Source organism: Jaculus jaculus, chromosome 1 (genome assembly GCF_020740685.1).
Source record: "Jaculus jaculus isolate mJacJac1 chromosome 1, mJacJac1.mat.Y.cur, whole genome shotgun sequence".
NCBI classification, from domain to species: domain Eukaryota; kingdom Metazoa; phylum Chordata; class Mammalia; order Rodentia; family Dipodidae; genus Jaculus; species Jaculus jaculus.
Window position 1 is genome coordinate 175,475,666 of NC_059102.1, and position 18,205 is coordinate 175,493,870.

The window sequence follows — 18,205 nt, forward strand, 5'->3', positions numbered from 1 at the left end:
GAAATCCTAGCTTTGAAATTGAAACTAAGTGTATGACTAAGTGACCGACGGGTTAGTACCAACCACCACGATGCCAACTCTGTAACAGGAGGAAGAGCGGGTATTGGTGCTGGAAAAAGCCCGGCTGAGAAAACACCACCCTCCCTAAGGGTGCGGAAGTATCGGTAACATGACACCACGATGCCAACTCTGTAACAGGAGGAAGAGCGGGTTGATGCGCATTGGAACCGTCTCACTAAGTCAGAACTTATGTGGAAATTTCTAAGCAAAAGGATTGAAAGAAGAGCTGATTTAAAATTTGAACAGCTCATGAGACTAGAAAATCCATCGAATTTGACCTGGTATATTCGCAAACGAGAAGTTAAGTTTCTTTATTGGTTATCAGACCTATTGTGGAGATGAATTCCCTAATTAAAAAACTGAAGGGAATAAAGGTTTCTCCAGTTACAGGAGAACCTCCCTCCTCAGAAGAGGAAGACAAATGGAGAACTACTGCTGAAGCAGTACAGTCTAGGATAGGAATGGAGCCAATTAATATTGATTTGGATTTAATTAACCCAGAAAGAGTAAAACCCTTTGTGGAATCAGTTTCTAAAAAACAGGTGCTGGCAGTATTAATGAAAACTGTGCAAGATTTAGACAAGGACAGATTAATGGGCAAAAGGCTAGCCATGAATATTGTGAAGAAGCAGAAGGACCTGATCAACCCTTCTGGTGCTTCTTACTCCTTCCCGGTTACTACTACTACGAAAAGGACTCCCATGGGTAGAGCTATACAAAAATTAGCTCCTAATTGGTCTAAAACCCCCGCCGAACCGGGAACTTGCATAGAGGAGTCCAGAACCTTTAGTCCCAAGAATTGTCTGATTTAAGGAGGGATTATGCACAGAATGGACTAAAGGATGCCCAGTATTTAGTAAAATTATGGGAAAAGGGGGCAGACACAGTGATGCTTCATGAAACAGAAATGAGAAAAATTAGAGGTATTATTGAAAACCCCTCCATTCATGAAGCTTTAGAACATGTTTTGGAAACTTCAAAGGGTGACACCCATTCCCTGATAGACTGGCTAACTGCAGCTTGGAGATTAGCTTTCCCCTCTCTGGACTTAACTCAATTTGAAACTGCAGGAAGGTGGAATTCATATTCAGACGCAATACAAATTTACAGAAAACTGGGAGTATTATATTATGTGTATAATCAGGTAGAGACACCACAAGCCTCACCTTTATTACCTGCTTTTAGAAGGCTCATTATTAAGGGTGCCCCACAACATCTAAAAATGAGTCTTGTAGGTAACTTACAAGGTGCAGAAACTATAGCTGATGCTATTCAGTTTTTTAAAGGATTCAGAGAACTTAAAGCAGAAAATGTAGTGTCTTTTCAAGTTAAGGCACGGACACTTCCCAGGAAGAGGTTTAATGGGAACAAGGACAGACCCAGACCTTATTTTAATATTAAAATAAGACCCTTTGGAAATAGAAATACAATGCCTATAAGGCCTAAGGGACCCACTGGCCCCTTTTGCTGTGTTTTTGGCCAAAGAAACTATCCCTTTGGTAGACCAAATTATTCCAGAGCTTTTTTAGGACGACGGGGCCCATCAGGGCCCCCTGCTGGGTGGAATACGTGCAGACAGATAACAAACCTCTCGAATCTCCTCCCCCACCAACCAAGGTTTTCCAGATAAATCTAGGAAACTATGACAGCAGACCATTTGTAAATATTCCCATAAAATTAAAAAATAAACTAATACCTACCAAGTGGCTACTAGATACCGGTAGCCAGATAAGTATAATTACTACTCACCCTAATCAAGAAAAAGCTAAAAAATATATTTCTATACAAGGAATAAATTCTCATAGAGATGCGCCAGTAATAAATGTGTGTCTACAAGTTTATGATAAGCTTATAGATATAGAAGCTGCAAGCTTAACAGCGCCCTCTAACGTTCTAGGAATTAATGAAATAAGGAAAATATTTCCAGAATTTTTAAATAATAAGGCTATTAAAAAGGTATTTGTTAATTTAGCAGAGGTAAAAATGGACCCAGTAAGATTACCAAAAATTCCCCCATCTTTTACCCCTCAATACCCTATAAAAGGAGGAATTGAGGATATTACCAATACATTGAAGGATTTGCTTAAGGAAGGCATACTGGCACCAACTCAGAGTTTTAATTATAATTCACCCGTCTGGCCGGTAATGAAACCCAATGGTAAATGGAGATTCACAGTAGATTACAGGAAAATTAATGAGAAAAGTCCAAAAATGCCTGGCTCATTACCTGATGTAGAGGACATTTTCCTCAGGATTAGACAAGCATCCCCTAAATGGTTGGCAACTATAGATTTATCAGACATGTTCTTTGGTATTCCCTTGCACCCAGATTCCCAAGAAATTACTACTTTCACTTGGCAGAATAAACACTATAAATTTCTGAGACTGCCACAAGGCCATCTAAACAGTCCAGTAATAGCCCATACCACCCTAACTAGCACTTTAGAGGACTTTGAGTACCAGGGGGTGGAAATTTTAACTTACATAGACGACCTATTGATTTTAGGACAAGATAAAGAAACAGTGGATACTGCAGCCCAAAAATTAATCCAACACTTAAGGGATCATGGTTGGACAATTAATCTATCCAAGATCCAGGGGCCACCAGAACAAGTTAAGTTCCTAGGAGTACATTGGACAACTAGTGGACCAAAAATTCCAGATGAAGTGATAGAAAAATTAAATGCATTAGAGAGACCACAAAATAAAACACAGGTACAGCACTTAATTGGTATGTTCAGCTATTGGCGCCAACACATACCATATCTGCAACTAATACTCCAGCCATTATATAAAATACTAAAAAAGGCTGAGGATTTTGTATGGGAAACAGACCAAGAACAAGCAGTGACCACTATATTAGAACTGATCAAACAATACAAGGACCTTGGCTACACACAACCAGGTGATATTATTATTATTGAAATATTATTTACTTCAGGTTATGGCAATTGGAATATTTTTGCAAAAGGAAATAGATTAACACCGATTGGATTTTATTGTAAAAGTTTTCCTTGGTCTGATAATAAGTTCTCATTATTTGAGAAAACCATATGGACAACCTATGAGGCATGCAGAACTACTCATTCTCTAATTAGAGGCCATAAGGTCATTCTGAGAACGGAAATACCAATCATGGATTGGATTAAGGCACCAGAGCAAGCCTGGGCTGGACTGCCCATGGAAGGAAAGGTGCTACAATGGAAATGGTATCTAAATGACTTTGTGAAGCACAATGAAGTGTCTACACAAGGCAAGATACCCCAGAACTCAGAGAACATACTGAGAACACAACCAGCACCTGAGGAATCAGAATGGCTAATAAGTCCAAAGGTGATACCTAAAATAAAGGAACCTGGCCCAGATCGGACCATTGGTCTGTGGGGCGTTAAGGAGTTCCAACAAGGCATCCCGAACTCTTGGTTCACTGATGGATCTTCAACAACCTCTAATAACAGAGTAAACTGGAAAGCTGCCACCTATAGGCCAAGTGATGGTATGATTATTACAGACCAAGGAACAGATAAATCTGCACAACATGCTGAAGTAATTGCAGCACTTTTAGCTGCAAGACAAACTCAAAAGGAAAATAAAAAAGAGCTAAATTTATATACAGATTCCTGGTGTGTAGCCAATGGAATTGCAGTCTGGTCAGGTAAATGGCGTAGAGCAGACTGGAAAATAAATGGTAAACCACTATGGTCAGACAAAATATGGAAAGAACTAGATAAAATCTCAGAAACAGTTAAAATTATTGTACATCATGTAGATGCTCATACAGGAAAACAAGATGAAACCCATAAGAATAATGAGGTTGTGGACAGATTAGCAGCTCTATTAACCAATATTAAAATCAAAAAACAATATAAGGTAGAGGACATTGGTCCTCTGAAAAAGAAAATTGTAACAACTTATAAAATACACAACCCAGAAAATACAGAACAGGGAACATTGGGTTCCTCTGAGACTATTAATATTCATAAACAGGAGATATTGAATCTCCAAAATGCTATGGGACACATTGGTGCCCATGCCTTGAAACAGTGGTTTGATCAAAGGAATTTGAAAGTTACATGGCATACTATAAACCAAGCCTTAAAAATGTGTGTTAATTGTCCTAATAGCAAGTTAAGGTTCAATAAGAATTATCATGGAAAAGTTGGTTATAAAATGGGATTTAATACTCTGGTACAGATTGATTTTATTGGACCATTGCCAAGATTTAGAAATAAATATGCATGCACTATGGTTGACGTTACCACAGGATTAGCTATGACAAGACCAGGTAACCATCCAGACCAACAAGCATGCATCATGACCTTGTTAATGTGGTGTGCCCAATATGGACCACCACAAGTCATTCAATCCGACCAGGGATCACACTTTACAGGAACACTTACACAAAGAATAGCAAATAATTTAGGAATAATGTGGGACTTTCACAAAGCATACAATCCAACAAGTGTTGGAGCCATAGAACGTTTTAATGGATTGCTAAAAACACAATTAACACAGAGAATAGGCGAACCATTAGAAAAAGCACTACTATATTCTACATTAGAATTAAATCAGAGACCTAGATTAAACAGAAATAGCCCCTTACAAGAGGCCCTAAAATTACAACCATTTTTGGAATATCCAGTGGAGGGAAACAGAGATTTAATAAGATCTCATCTATGCCCCCACAGGAATTAGAAAAATAATCTGATCACAAAGGCCGAGATTGTGGCCCAAGGAACAGGAAATAACGCGTGGATCACGCAAGGTAAGGGAGATCTCAAATTAGCTAAACTAGAAAATATTGCATAAATGTGGTCCTGGAACAAGATAATTAAACTTACATTAATATTCCTATCCATTTTTGTAGTGCTCATCTGGATCGCACTACCCGTATTGGACCTGGTATGGAATTTTTGTTTCCTTATTTGGAACCACACCATGGTAGAAAATCACACCATAGCACACCCAGGCACAAAGGCCATAAATTACACATTATGTTGGTTTCATTTTTTATGATTATGATAATTACATCAGCCCAAGAAGATACACAATTTATTAGGGACAAATATGAGGTTAAGTTCCATAATATTACTAATAGATTTCCAGAAGTATGGAGCAATATAAGAACTTTTACCAGAATAAGGAACATATTTGCTAGCTTTTGGAGAAATACTCATACTGTATAGAATACCAATGGTATGTGGGATGTGAAGAATATAGGAAAGCAATAGGACATTCATATCATTATAAAACTTTCATGGCAGATATGCTCTATAATGCTACCGATTTAGATGAGCAAAACCCATTAAAATGTCATGGGATAGAATTATGGGGAAACAAAACAAGCCACATGGCAATCTATGCTTCAGCATAGAGGATATGGAAGATTAACAAAATGCATATTAAAGTTAATAATAAATACAGGATAGTAGAAACACAGATGGAAGAATTTACACAGAAGATAACCCATATTTCACATGTGGAATGGCCATGAACACAACCTTTGTGAGATCTTGGTTTAAACCACTGATTTTCCAAGCTTATGGATATTATCATGGCCTGATGTTCAATAGAACAACCCAATCTTTTCAAGAAGGAACCTTCTTCTCTGACTACTATGATTATAGTGAATATAATGACACTGATGATGGCAATGACACTGATATCCTAGATTTTGGTACACGTAACATCCCAATACCAGTACCAAAACCAGACCCATGTACCCATTATGAGGTAAATGTCCTAAACTTCTTTTTGATGACCTAGAATTACCCTTACATATGTCATTCGCAAATAATATTACTAGAGGTTGCCAATGGGTGGACGATATGTTCACACCTATCTTTATTAAAGAAGGGATGCCACCTCTACCAGAACCATGGGGGAACAAATGCCCAAAATCCTTTTTAAAGAAACTCAACATGGACCCTACACCCATGTAAACAAAATTGGATGCAAGCAGAATGGATCGCACATACACCCAAAGGCTTAAATAATTCTCTTATGATAGACTGGGATAAAATATATTATATCCCTCTAACACATAAACTTTGGGAAGGCACAACCCCATTACATGATGGTAAACTAATCTATAGAGGCACAATTAATCAAAACAAGGAAGAATTTCATTTATTCACAGCCCATTTTCCTCAAGGATATTTATGCCCACCGCCCGGACCACCAAATATGGTATCGGCACCCATGATAATACCAGATATGACTACACCAGCAAAAATTATATTATATCCTAAAATAAGAAAAATCTCTATGATAGTCGACCTACAAGCTCTTAAAGCACCCTCCAAATATTGTCAGTCCATTACAGACAAACTGCAACAATTACAATATACAACCCCAATAAAGGTGGGAAGGAAACCTTTACAGTTTATGGTATTAGGAGCAGTCCTTGCAGGAGCCATACTGGGAGGTATTATGGGCGGAGGTGTATCCGCAGCTATGTTAGAACCCATAAAAGCTGAACTCACACATATAAATCAACTCAATAGACATACTTCAGAGGCCCTGGCAGCTATATCAGGATCTATTGATTCATTAAATATTCTACAACAACAAATGCGTGCTGAAATAGAAATTTTTAAAAGAGAATACGGAAGAGACAAACTTTGGCACACAGAAGGAATGATAACCAATCATAATAACCTTATGAGCCTACAATATAAACTAGCAGCAGAAAGAATGACTAGAGAATTAGATACGCTATTCATTCAAGGCCTAGGAAGAAGGACTCCTGAATATCAAACTCTCCTAGACCCTAATGAGGATAGCGGATGTGATGAAGGCTTTTGCAAGATACATGTAATACAAGTTTTCTTAGATAATGCTTATAAAGGATTTCATACTAAATCTGTACCACAAAGGTGGGACCAAAAAACGGACCCATGGAAAACACTTACAGCACAATGGGTGACACCGATTGATCACTTTTTCTTTATAAACCTAAACAATACACCTGTATACATCCCAACAGATGATGTCTATAACTTAGGATCTAATACATACATTTATCCACACCTACCAATAACAAATTTAGCAGAAACAAGGCTTACATCCTCAACCATGATTGATTCCATCACAGATTTAGGGGATTGGTCATTCTTAATCTGTACCACTAAAGATAATGTTAATGTCACATGTATCAACTACAATAGTACAACTCAAGAAGATGACATCTTCTCATTTAACCCACAACCAGGATGCTGGGTTTTACACAATTGCTCAAAAGTAACACATAGTACTCTAAATAGGACACTGGTGACGTCCCTATCCTTACAAGAAAGTCATTTTTACTCTTCACCCAACATCTTTATACAACAACTAGAAAAGAAACACTTTGAACAATTTGTAAAAACAGCACAAAAATTGGAAAAAGTAGCAGAATTTAATTCAAAACAATTAGACTCAATCCACAAGAAAATACAACAAGCACAATATTCTTTAACTCATAGTATTACTAAAACACATAATCTGGTCGGATTGATTAGAACAAATACTATGATACATAAGGACTGGATACAACAAATCAAAAAGTGTAGCTTCTTTGATTATATGGCAAGATTGATACAACTCGACTTTATATGCACCCCACTACATGGATGGTGGGAATGGTTTAAAGAGATCATGTATGCAATAATGATACTTGTTGCATACATAGTTTTGTTGAGGTTACTAATATGTTGCAGAAGGAGAAAGAAATATGCCTCACTCAAAGAAAAATCCCTCTGGAAGGAAATGTGATTTGATCCAGAAGAACGGTGTGATCATTACTCTGAGACATCATTACAACAGACACCTTAGACCCATCATGGACCTATTTTACCGCATGGGATTCAACTTTCGCCATAATGATATGCCAGATTGCCACTTTTGCCTCTCAAGATATTCTTCCAGATTCCTAAATGGTCCTAGAACTGATGATTCATTATTGTTACTCTTTACTCATTTCATGTGTCACGGTACAGAATATGTTGAAAGACATCCAATTGACAAATTCCTACATATCTTAGCTAGCCTTTTTTCATGCTTTATTTGTAAAGGAAATCATGCCCATTATGAGCTTTGTAGAAATATGATTAGACATAGACCGGAGGAAGCTGAGCAATTGTTATATGGAGATTGGCACTGTTGCACTGCAATCAGTGCACCTACAGAACCACAATCACTGCAATCATGGTCTATGAGAGTAATATTACGCCCTCTCTTAAGAGATTTGCTTAAAGAATTTTCTGCTTATAAAACTTGGTACGAACTTCATAGAACTTATACAAGAACAAAAATGCTTGCTTTACCAATAAAATTATGCAGACCCTTTGATAACATTACAAGCTCATCAGATAGGTGACCGTATGACTCTGTAAACCCCTGTCCTGTGAGACAACTCTGGTATCCTATGGGAAGCGGATAACCAGTACATGACACCTTTCATGCTGATTACATTTCAGGTGTCAGGGGGTGGAATGTTATGAGCATGTAAGGACCAGCATATGGTCCAGGGACAGTTTAGATAAATAAGTTTGTTTTTCTTTGTGTGTGAGAGTAAAAATGCAAAGTCAAACTTTGTAAGCAAAAAACTAAGAGTAAGCTGAGTACAATGACATAGTAAGAGATTAGCAGAAGGTGTGTGTGGAACCCTAGATAAGTAGTGGAAAATACAAAAACCCCAGCTGCTCAGCAGCTGTTGTCCCAGTCCTCCCGACACTATGACTGACTGAACGGCTGCTCAGCAGTCCGGACTGAGACCTCCGCGAGACGCATCACCGATCCAAATTCATCTGCCCGACACGCTGTCCGAACGACCGAGACTCGCCTTGAAACACCGCGAACCGAGAGAAAAGTCGGAGCACAGACCCGCGCCACCAGGTTGTAAAACGTCAGAAATCTCACAGACCGAGTCTCGCGTTGAGACCGAGTCTCGCGATACTGCGTCCCAAGTCTCGTGATATCAGGTTGTATACATGTTAGACTCATTAGAAATATTCTTGTGTTAGTAGTGATGAATATAATTTGGTTATATATTATATTAGCTATAATATTAGTTGTGATAGTTTGGACTTGCTTGTGTGTGACTTTCATCCCAGTAAACTCCTTTGCGAGTACACCAGCGTCTGAGTATTATTGACCTTAGTGGGCGGAATCCTCTCAACCAATCATCTTTGAGAGTGCTTGCGACAGAAGTCCAGAGGGGGAAAAGGCTACAGGCAGTTTTTTGTAATATTCGGTCAAGGGGGCTGTTTGCTTTCTGCCCATGTCCTGAGAACTTGAGCAAAGCTAAATTCAAAAGTAATGGACTAGTGTATTTGGTGGAGGAAAATACAGCACAGGAAGAAATTCAAATTTTGGGGTGCACAGACTATAGCCACTTCAACTGCAATTGCTTAAAAGATTACCTCTACTGATGGTGGGCTAGCTGTCCTGCATTGAGATACTAGGAGGAGGGCTAATATTTTTGCAAGAAGAAGGACCAGAAAGAAGAATGTTGCTGTTCCTCAAAGTCTGCCTTTATCCCCTGATGGACTGACAGATTAGATAGCCCACCTGGCACTGGTTTTAGCAGCATTAAAATGCCAAAAAATGGAGGACTGTTGAGTGCAACCACTTTTCTGGGAGCTACTGAGGCTAGAAAGTATGAAACAGGATCTCAAGAGGAGGCTTTGTGAACCATGGTATGGAGCTGTAAAGATGAAGAAAGCAGTGCAGTGTAGAGTGCACAGGTGTTAGACATGAACTACTTGATTTGACGCTTACCTTGATGGTTTTGCTACCTTCTGTTGGTCCAATTTTTCCTTACAGTGCCTTTATTTGTCCTTTTTTGAGTGAAAATGTTTACTCTGAGCTGTATGTTTTGTTTTGACTTTAGCGGATTCATAGTTAAGAGACTGTCTTGAATCTTGGATGTGATGTCAGATTTTTGAACAGTATTTGGAAATACAGACTTTGGAGACTGTTAAGGTGGGAATAAATACATATTTATCATGAAATGGCCATGAGTCCATGGGATACAGGGACAGAATATGTTGTTTTGAGTACAAAATGACCCATGCCTCATGCATTTGTGATTAAGCACAAGCTACATTGGGGAGCCTTGGGGAGATGGAGACTTACTAAAGGAAGTATGTCACTAGGAGAGAATCTTGTGGTTTGGTGACCCAGCCCCACAAGCATGATGCCATCTGCTCCTGCCATGCTCTTGCCAGCATGGAGAAATGCCCCCCTTGAAACTGCAAGCTGGAAATGAACCCTATTGTTTCATAACAGTTTTTGGCTTGGTTGGGTGTTTTGTCCCATCAACAAGAAGGTAACTGCTATACCACCAAAGCTGAGATAGAGTCTCTATCCTTATAATGCAAAAAATTAAGCTATTAAAGAGTTGTTAGCACTACAATAAAGAATATGGGGTTGAAGAGATGGTTTAGGGATTAAGGTGCCTGCCTGGGAAGCCTAAGGATCCAGCTTTGACTCCCCAGATACACATGATGGTGCATGCATCTGAAGTTTGTTTGCAGTGGCTAGAGGCTCTGGCATGCCTATTCTCTGTGTGTGTGTGTGTCTGTCTCTGTCTCTCTCTCTCTGTGTGTCTTTCACTCAAATAAATAAATAAATAAATAAGGATATGGTATTATTTGCCTGTGCAATGGGGACATGGTCTAAACTAGGATGGAAGGAGAATGTTCAAGAAAGGTATTGTTTAAAAAAAGATACTGAAATTGAAGAGCAAATTAATATCCAAAACCTAGATGAGGGAAGTTAAGGCCTGGGTGGGTCCCCAAGTCTGAAACTTGAACAGTACAATACCATCTGGTAAAAAGTATAGGAAGATAACTGCATGAATTTTCTAGGTGCATTTGAAGCTCCACCTTGCTTTATTTTTAATACATATTTATTTAAATATTTGTAAGCAGAGAAGAAAGACAAGAGAATGGATATGCCAGGGCCTCCAGGCACTGCAAATAAACTCCAAATGTATGTGCCACTTTGTGCTTCTGGGTTTACATGGACACTGGGGAATCAAACTTGGGTCATGTGGCTCTATAGGCAAATTCTTTAATCACTGGACCATATCTAAAAATGGTCACCCTGTTTTAAACAGAATATCACCAACTACACTGTCCTAGAAGTACCTTCAAGGACAGTATAGGTATCCCCTATCACCTTTATTTAGCTGGAAATCACTCAAACATAAGACTTCAAGCAACATGGAGATATAATCTCACCCATACATAATGGCTATCATTTTTTAAAAAATAACAATAAATGATTACAAGAATGCAGGGAAAAGGAAACCTTTATATGCTTCTAGTTGGAATACAAATTAGCCTAGCCATTATGGAAATCAGCATGGAGAATCCTTAAAAGAAAATGTAAAAATAGAGCTAGCACATGGCCTAGTTATACCACTCATAGATATGTGCAAAAGATTCTAAATCAACTTACTACAAAGACATTTGCACATAAGTGTTTGCTACTGCAGCACTATTCACAATAAGAAAGGTATAGACGGGCTGGAGAGATGGCTTAGCGGTTAAGCGCTTGCCTGTGAAGCCTAAGGACCCCGGTTCGAGGCTCGGTTCCCCAGGTCCCACGTTAGCCAGATGCACAAGGGGGCGCACGCGTCTGGAGTTCGTTTGCAGAGGCTGGAAGCGCTGGCGCGCCCATTCTCTCTCTCTCCCTCTATCTGTCTTTCTCTCTGTGTCTGTCGCTCTCAAATAAATAAATAAAATAAATTTAAAAAAAAGAAAGGTATAGAATTAGTCTAACCATCTGTCAACAAATGGATGGATAAAGAAAATGTGATATACACATATTACAGTTTTATTCATCCATAAAGAACAAAACTATGCTGTGTGTGTGTGTGTGTGTGTGTGTGTATGTATGTATGTATAATACACACACACACATATATATGTATGTGTATATATATATATATATATATATATATATATATATATATATATATATATATATATATATATACAGTAGAGAAGAGAGAGGAAAGGGAGGGTGGGGGATGAATATAATCAAGGTAAATTATATCAAAATGTCTTTATGAAACCAATCACTATGTACAATGAATATAGTGATAATATATCAATAAACAAATGCTTTAAGCAAGATAAGCCTCTCAGTTATGTCAGATTCATACATATGAGCAAGGACAGCTCAGGAAGAAAACCATAGATAAGTCTCTAATATAAGCTGCAGTATAAATGTAAGTGTGTTTTACCTTGAAATAATGCATTTGACTTTGCTCATGCACACTTTACTCATCTTAAAAATGGAATTAACTTGTACAAGTTTTTAAAATATTTTACTTATATATTTATTTACTAATTTATTTATTTACTTATTTTCAGAGAGAGAGGCAGATAGAGAAAGAAAATGGGCATGCCAAGGCCTCCAGCCACTGCAAACAAACTCCAAACATATGTGCCACCTTGTGCATCTGGCTTATGTGGGTAGTGGGGAATTGAACCTGGGCCCTTAGGCTACTCAAGCAAGCACCTTAACCACTAAGCCCTTGAATGGGTATTTTCTTTTAAACATTTTTTTGTTCATTATTTATTTATTTATTTGAAAGTGACAGAGAGAGAGGGAGAGAAAGAGACAGATAGAAAGGGAATGAGCGCGCCAGGGCTTCCAGCCACTGCAAACGAACTCCAGATGCGTGCGCCCCCTTGTGCATCTGGCTAAGGTGGGTCCTGGGGAAAAGAGCCTCGAACCAGGGTCCTTAAGGCTTCACAGGCAAGCACTTAACCGCTAAGCTATCTCTCCAGCCCAAATGGGTATTTTTTTGAAGACTAATTAGGACTAGGACTATTTTAAAAGGTCAATAAAGGTTAGTAAATATTTTTATTAATTTGAAAAGGCCCCATGTTCTCAAATTTTAGATAAAATTCCAACTAAAAACTTGAGAAACCATTTTCAAATGACTGACATAATCATAATCATACATTCTTCATCAGTTACCATTTCCTATGACAAACAATAAGTGGGAGTGTCCCATCTCCATGGACCTATTTGCCCTGCAAGCGCTTAACCCTAAAGATTGCAGCTGCTGTTTCTTGAAGTCCAACATCTGAGCTCAGCCCTCACTTCTATAGCTACTTCACAAATTACGTTTGTGATAGATCTGCAGACAGTTACCGCATTACTGAAAGCTTATTTCTATAAGGCCTCTGCTTCATGCTTCACATGTGCACATACCCACTATTGCAAGGATGCAACTCTAAGAGTTGAACCTATGAGTGATGGGATATGTAAATAGTCAAGCTAGGCCAAACTTTCCCGTTCTCTTTCTCTCTCTCTCTCCACATATCTATATATCTATATCTATCTACACATACATATGTACTTACCTACCTATATACATACATACTTCCAGCAGTAATGCATTAGAAATCCCATTGGCTCATTTCTAAATCACATGCTATCCTCAAAATTAATGATTTTTGCAAATTAAGTGGATGTGGCATTTTTTGTGGGAGTTTTGCATGTATTTTAAGTAATAATCTTTGTATCATTTGCCAATATTTTGTACTTTGTAGATTGCCTTCTCATCTGTTTTGACATCCTCTGAAAGCAACTCATATAATTTTATGCTTTTATACCCTTCATTTTTGTTTTTCAAAGCTTTTTTCTAATCTCCTTGAAGAAAAACTACATATTTCCAAGTCTGAAGTAGGTTCACCTATATTTTCTTCTAAAACTTTTTTTTTTTCAAGATAGGATCTCACTCTTGACAAAGCTGACCTGGAATTCACTTTGTAGTCTCAGGGTAGCCTATAACTCAGCAATCATCCTACCTCTGCTTCCTAAGTGCTGGTATTAAAAGCATGTGCCACCATACCATGTTTTACTATTGTTTAATTTTTAAACTGATGTTAAATACAAAACCTTTTATAGATTTATGATTTTAATTTTCACCATTATGGCTAAGATTCATCTCAAACTAAGTTATGAAACAGGATCTCATGTGCCCCAGATTGGTCTCTAACTCACTTATGAGGGTGGGGATGACCTTGAACTGCTGATCCTTGTGCTGCATAGTGCTAGGATTACAGGCATGCACTGCCACACCGGCCATGCCATGCTAGGGATAGAATCCAGGGCTCCTTGAACACCACACAAAATTCTACCAAATAAGCCATATCATTGAATCTACAATTTTTTTTGAATAGTGTGAATAACAAGCTGGAGTTCATGTAATTCATATGAATGATGAATTACTCTAATACCTTTTGTAAAATTATTTATTTATTTATTTGAGAGCGACAGACACAGAGAGAAAGACAGATAGAGGGAGAGAGAGAGAATGGGCGCACCAGGGCTTCCAGCCTCTGCAAACGAACTCCAGACGCGTGCGCCCCCTTGTGCATCTGGCTAACGTGGGACCTGGGGAACCGAGCCTCGAACCAGGGTCCTTAGGCTTCACAGGCAAGCGCTTAACTGCTAAGCCATCTCTCCAGCCCTAATACCTTTTATTCAAAGGTGTTACCTTTCCCCATAATTGCTTTGATAATTTTTTGTAAATTCAATTAACCATAATATGCTGACCTAATTCAAATTTCTCCATTATGTTACACAGATATATGTTCCACTTGTGTCAAAACCACACTGTCTTAATTACCATATCCTTACAGTAAGTCATGAAAGCAGCTCATATAAACTTTTCAAGAAAAGGAATGTATGCATACTCTAGAATCTTTATTTCCAGGCATTTGCATTTCTATCTAGTGGGAAATATTGTTTCTCAACATAACATTTTAATATTTATATACTTAATACAGAGAATGCTACTTTTAATTTTTGTTAAGAATTCTCACATGTAAACATATGATAATTTGATAATAATCCCCTCCCATTACCTTTTATGCCCTCCCTCCACTCCCTCCATTTCACTGAACTCCCTCTTCTTCATGTCAAGTCCATTTTCTATTTTGTTGTCTTTTCCTTTCTTCCCCCCTTCCTCTGTCATCCATGTCAAAATGTTGATGGGTTCAACATTTTGGAGGTAACATCAACCAACAGTCATTATGAGATCATGAGTGTACCAGTCACTTCATGTCCATAGGACAGTGTACCAAAGTTCTCCTCACTACCCTCTATCTCATACATTCTTTTGGCCTCCTCTTCTGTGTTGTTTCCTGAACCTAGGAAGGCAATGTTTTTATATACTGATAATATATCCACCAATGTGACTACATTCTTTTCTTGATTCAGTAATAATTATTTTCTATATGTACAACCATAACTTTTGAAATAAACATGGTTGAATTTCTTCCTTCCAAACTTTGCATTTTACACTGACTAGGATCATTGCTATAATCTTGAGGAGAAGTGGAGATAGCAGACAAACAACCCTTACTATTGAGAAAGCTAAAGCTGCTTCTGTCACATGTATCCACAAGAAATGGGAGCACAGTAGTGCCCCACATTGGAATTACATCACCTTGATAGCACATGGCACTCAGATTTATTAACACCGAAAATCACATAGAGGAAAGAAACTCACCGGCTTTCTAGGGAATATAAATCCCACATCAGAATGGGTTTTTTCCAAATATGTCTCCCCAGAATGTCTAAGATCAAGCCTTTCCATCAAATGACATAATTAGTCCCTGGGAGAGAAAGCAGCAGCTACAAGACAATGCCTCTGAATCTTTAAATATCTGTGTTGTGCAAGGTAAAAACAGATTTATTGTGAATAACTCCTGATTACATTTAACTTGAGTGGAATGATTTATCTAACTTTCTTTTTGTCATACTTTCTTCCTGTTTTCCCTCCAGGAACCACTGTTTTACCTAGAATATCATTTCTCCATAATATTTCTAGTAAATCCATTACAATTAAAATTCTACATTTTTTTGTGAAATTATTCTCAGGCTTCAGGCCAGAAAGAAAGGTTTAGTCTTGTGAAGACTCTTAAAAAATGTTGATTTGATATTGCATTTCTCAATTGATCTTCTTCCAAGTGTGACAGGTGTTTTATAGTGAACACTGATTATTCAATGGTAAACCATTTTAAAGATGGCATTGTGTCTGAAGGTTCCCAAAAAGTATTAATCATCAAAGACTACTAAGGTAAGTTTTATAGCATACTGGTGTTTCTAAAATGTTACTATCATTAATGTAGCAAATTATTTTCAATGTTTTTATATATTAATAGTTTCTTTTACCTTAAATCGAACTCTGCAACATTTATATGATATATATTATTCATATACTTTGACATTTGAAAATTCTGAGACTCAGATTTTAGAAATTTTTAGGACCCAGCTACTTAAAACCAAGCACTGTGCCTTTGCCATGGGACACCTCTTTAATAATCAAGACAATCATGGGAAAATGTGTAAATACATTTTCTTTTTTTTTAATGTTTTTGTTGTTTATTTATTTGAGAGCGACAGAGAGAGAGAGTGAGAGAGAGAGAGAGAAAGAGAGAGAGAAAGAACGGGTACACCAGGGCTTCCAGCCACTACAAAGGAACTCCAGACACCTGCACCCCCTTATGCATCTGGCTAACATGGGTCCTGGGGAATTGAGCCTCGAACTGGGGTCCTTAGGCTTCACAGGCAAGAGCTTAACTGCTAAGCCATCTCCCCAGCCCAGAAAATGTGTAAATACATTTTCAATACATGAAACCTAAATATGAATATTAAGTGACATAAATCATTAAATATTTATTACACATACAAACATAAGAAAACCCTTCCTGTGGCCAACTGCTGTGAATAACAATAGTCTAGAGCTTCTTAGGGAATTATATCAGTGATGATTGTTTCATGAGCTTGTAGTGAAAATTGGTCTCTCCTCTACTGTCAATTTTGCCTATCTCTTTGGTATATACACATACTCACAAAACAATTCTATGTGTGTCCACAACACTGTGGCATGTGTTTTCATATATGTTCCATATAAAACGTCTCCTAACAACCTAGACAGTCTATCCTAATATTCTCACTGTATAGATGAGAAAATAAAGATGTAAGATGCCAGGATATTCACCCAAAATTAAAGGAATTGAATGTTGAAGAATAGGGTTCTAATGTAAGCTTTGGCTTCTGAAATCAATATGTAAATCACTGCTATAAAGTATTTCTCAATATATGAAGGACAGTCTGAGAGCCTAAATTTTGCAATAGTACTAGAGAAGAAACTGATGGACTATGAGAGAGTCAAGACAGAAAACTTTGCTTCATGGTGGAGAGACATTATATTTTTGGTATTATATGATATTGTATTTTTCTTATTATGGAGAGTGCAACTATCTCATTTGTGCATGTATTTATGCTAATAAATATTCTCCATACATATTTCCCACTGAAGTAGGAAATAATTGAAATAATCATATAATATTGATAAAATAAATAATTGAAATAATTATATAATATTGGACATATTAAAAGGACATTGCTAACTCAACATTACTTACTACCACAATATAGAGTACATAAAGAATTAAGTTTAAAAATATATGAGAATAACCTAAAGCATAGCCTTGATTTTGCTCATTTTTATTTGCTTGATCTTGAACTGAATTATTAACTTATATGTTTCTATTTTCTAATATTTGAAATAATATACTAATAATTACAAGTGACCATCTTCTAAGATTATAGTGAGAAAGAAAATGTTTAAGGACATACAAATTCAGATAATACTAAATGATCACATGTTTTACATGTATTATCATTGTTGATTTGTTTAATGATATTTCATCTAAATGACTTTTGCTTCATTTGAAAAATGCACAATCAATATTAACTGCACAGGTTTTGTAAGTATTAAATAGGAGTATGTGTGCAAAACACTTGGTACTATTGCAGAACTCTGCAAAGATCACATTGATGCCAGCATGAGTGAAAATAGAGAGTTTATTTCCTGGAGACTGAAGGTGGGCTCACTCCCCAAAGTAATTTCAGCTTTAAGGTGAGATGATACTTTCATTTTATAGTGTTCATAACTGAGGGGAGGGGGGAGTGAGCAAGCAGGCTTTATAGAAGCAGGATGGGACAGTTAGTTATGTAATCTATGCAATTAAAAATTTTTCAAAACATACAATGAATCAACATGCACATGAATCATGTAGTCTGGTCACCCTAACCATAAGTTCTATTCTACTCTATTTTA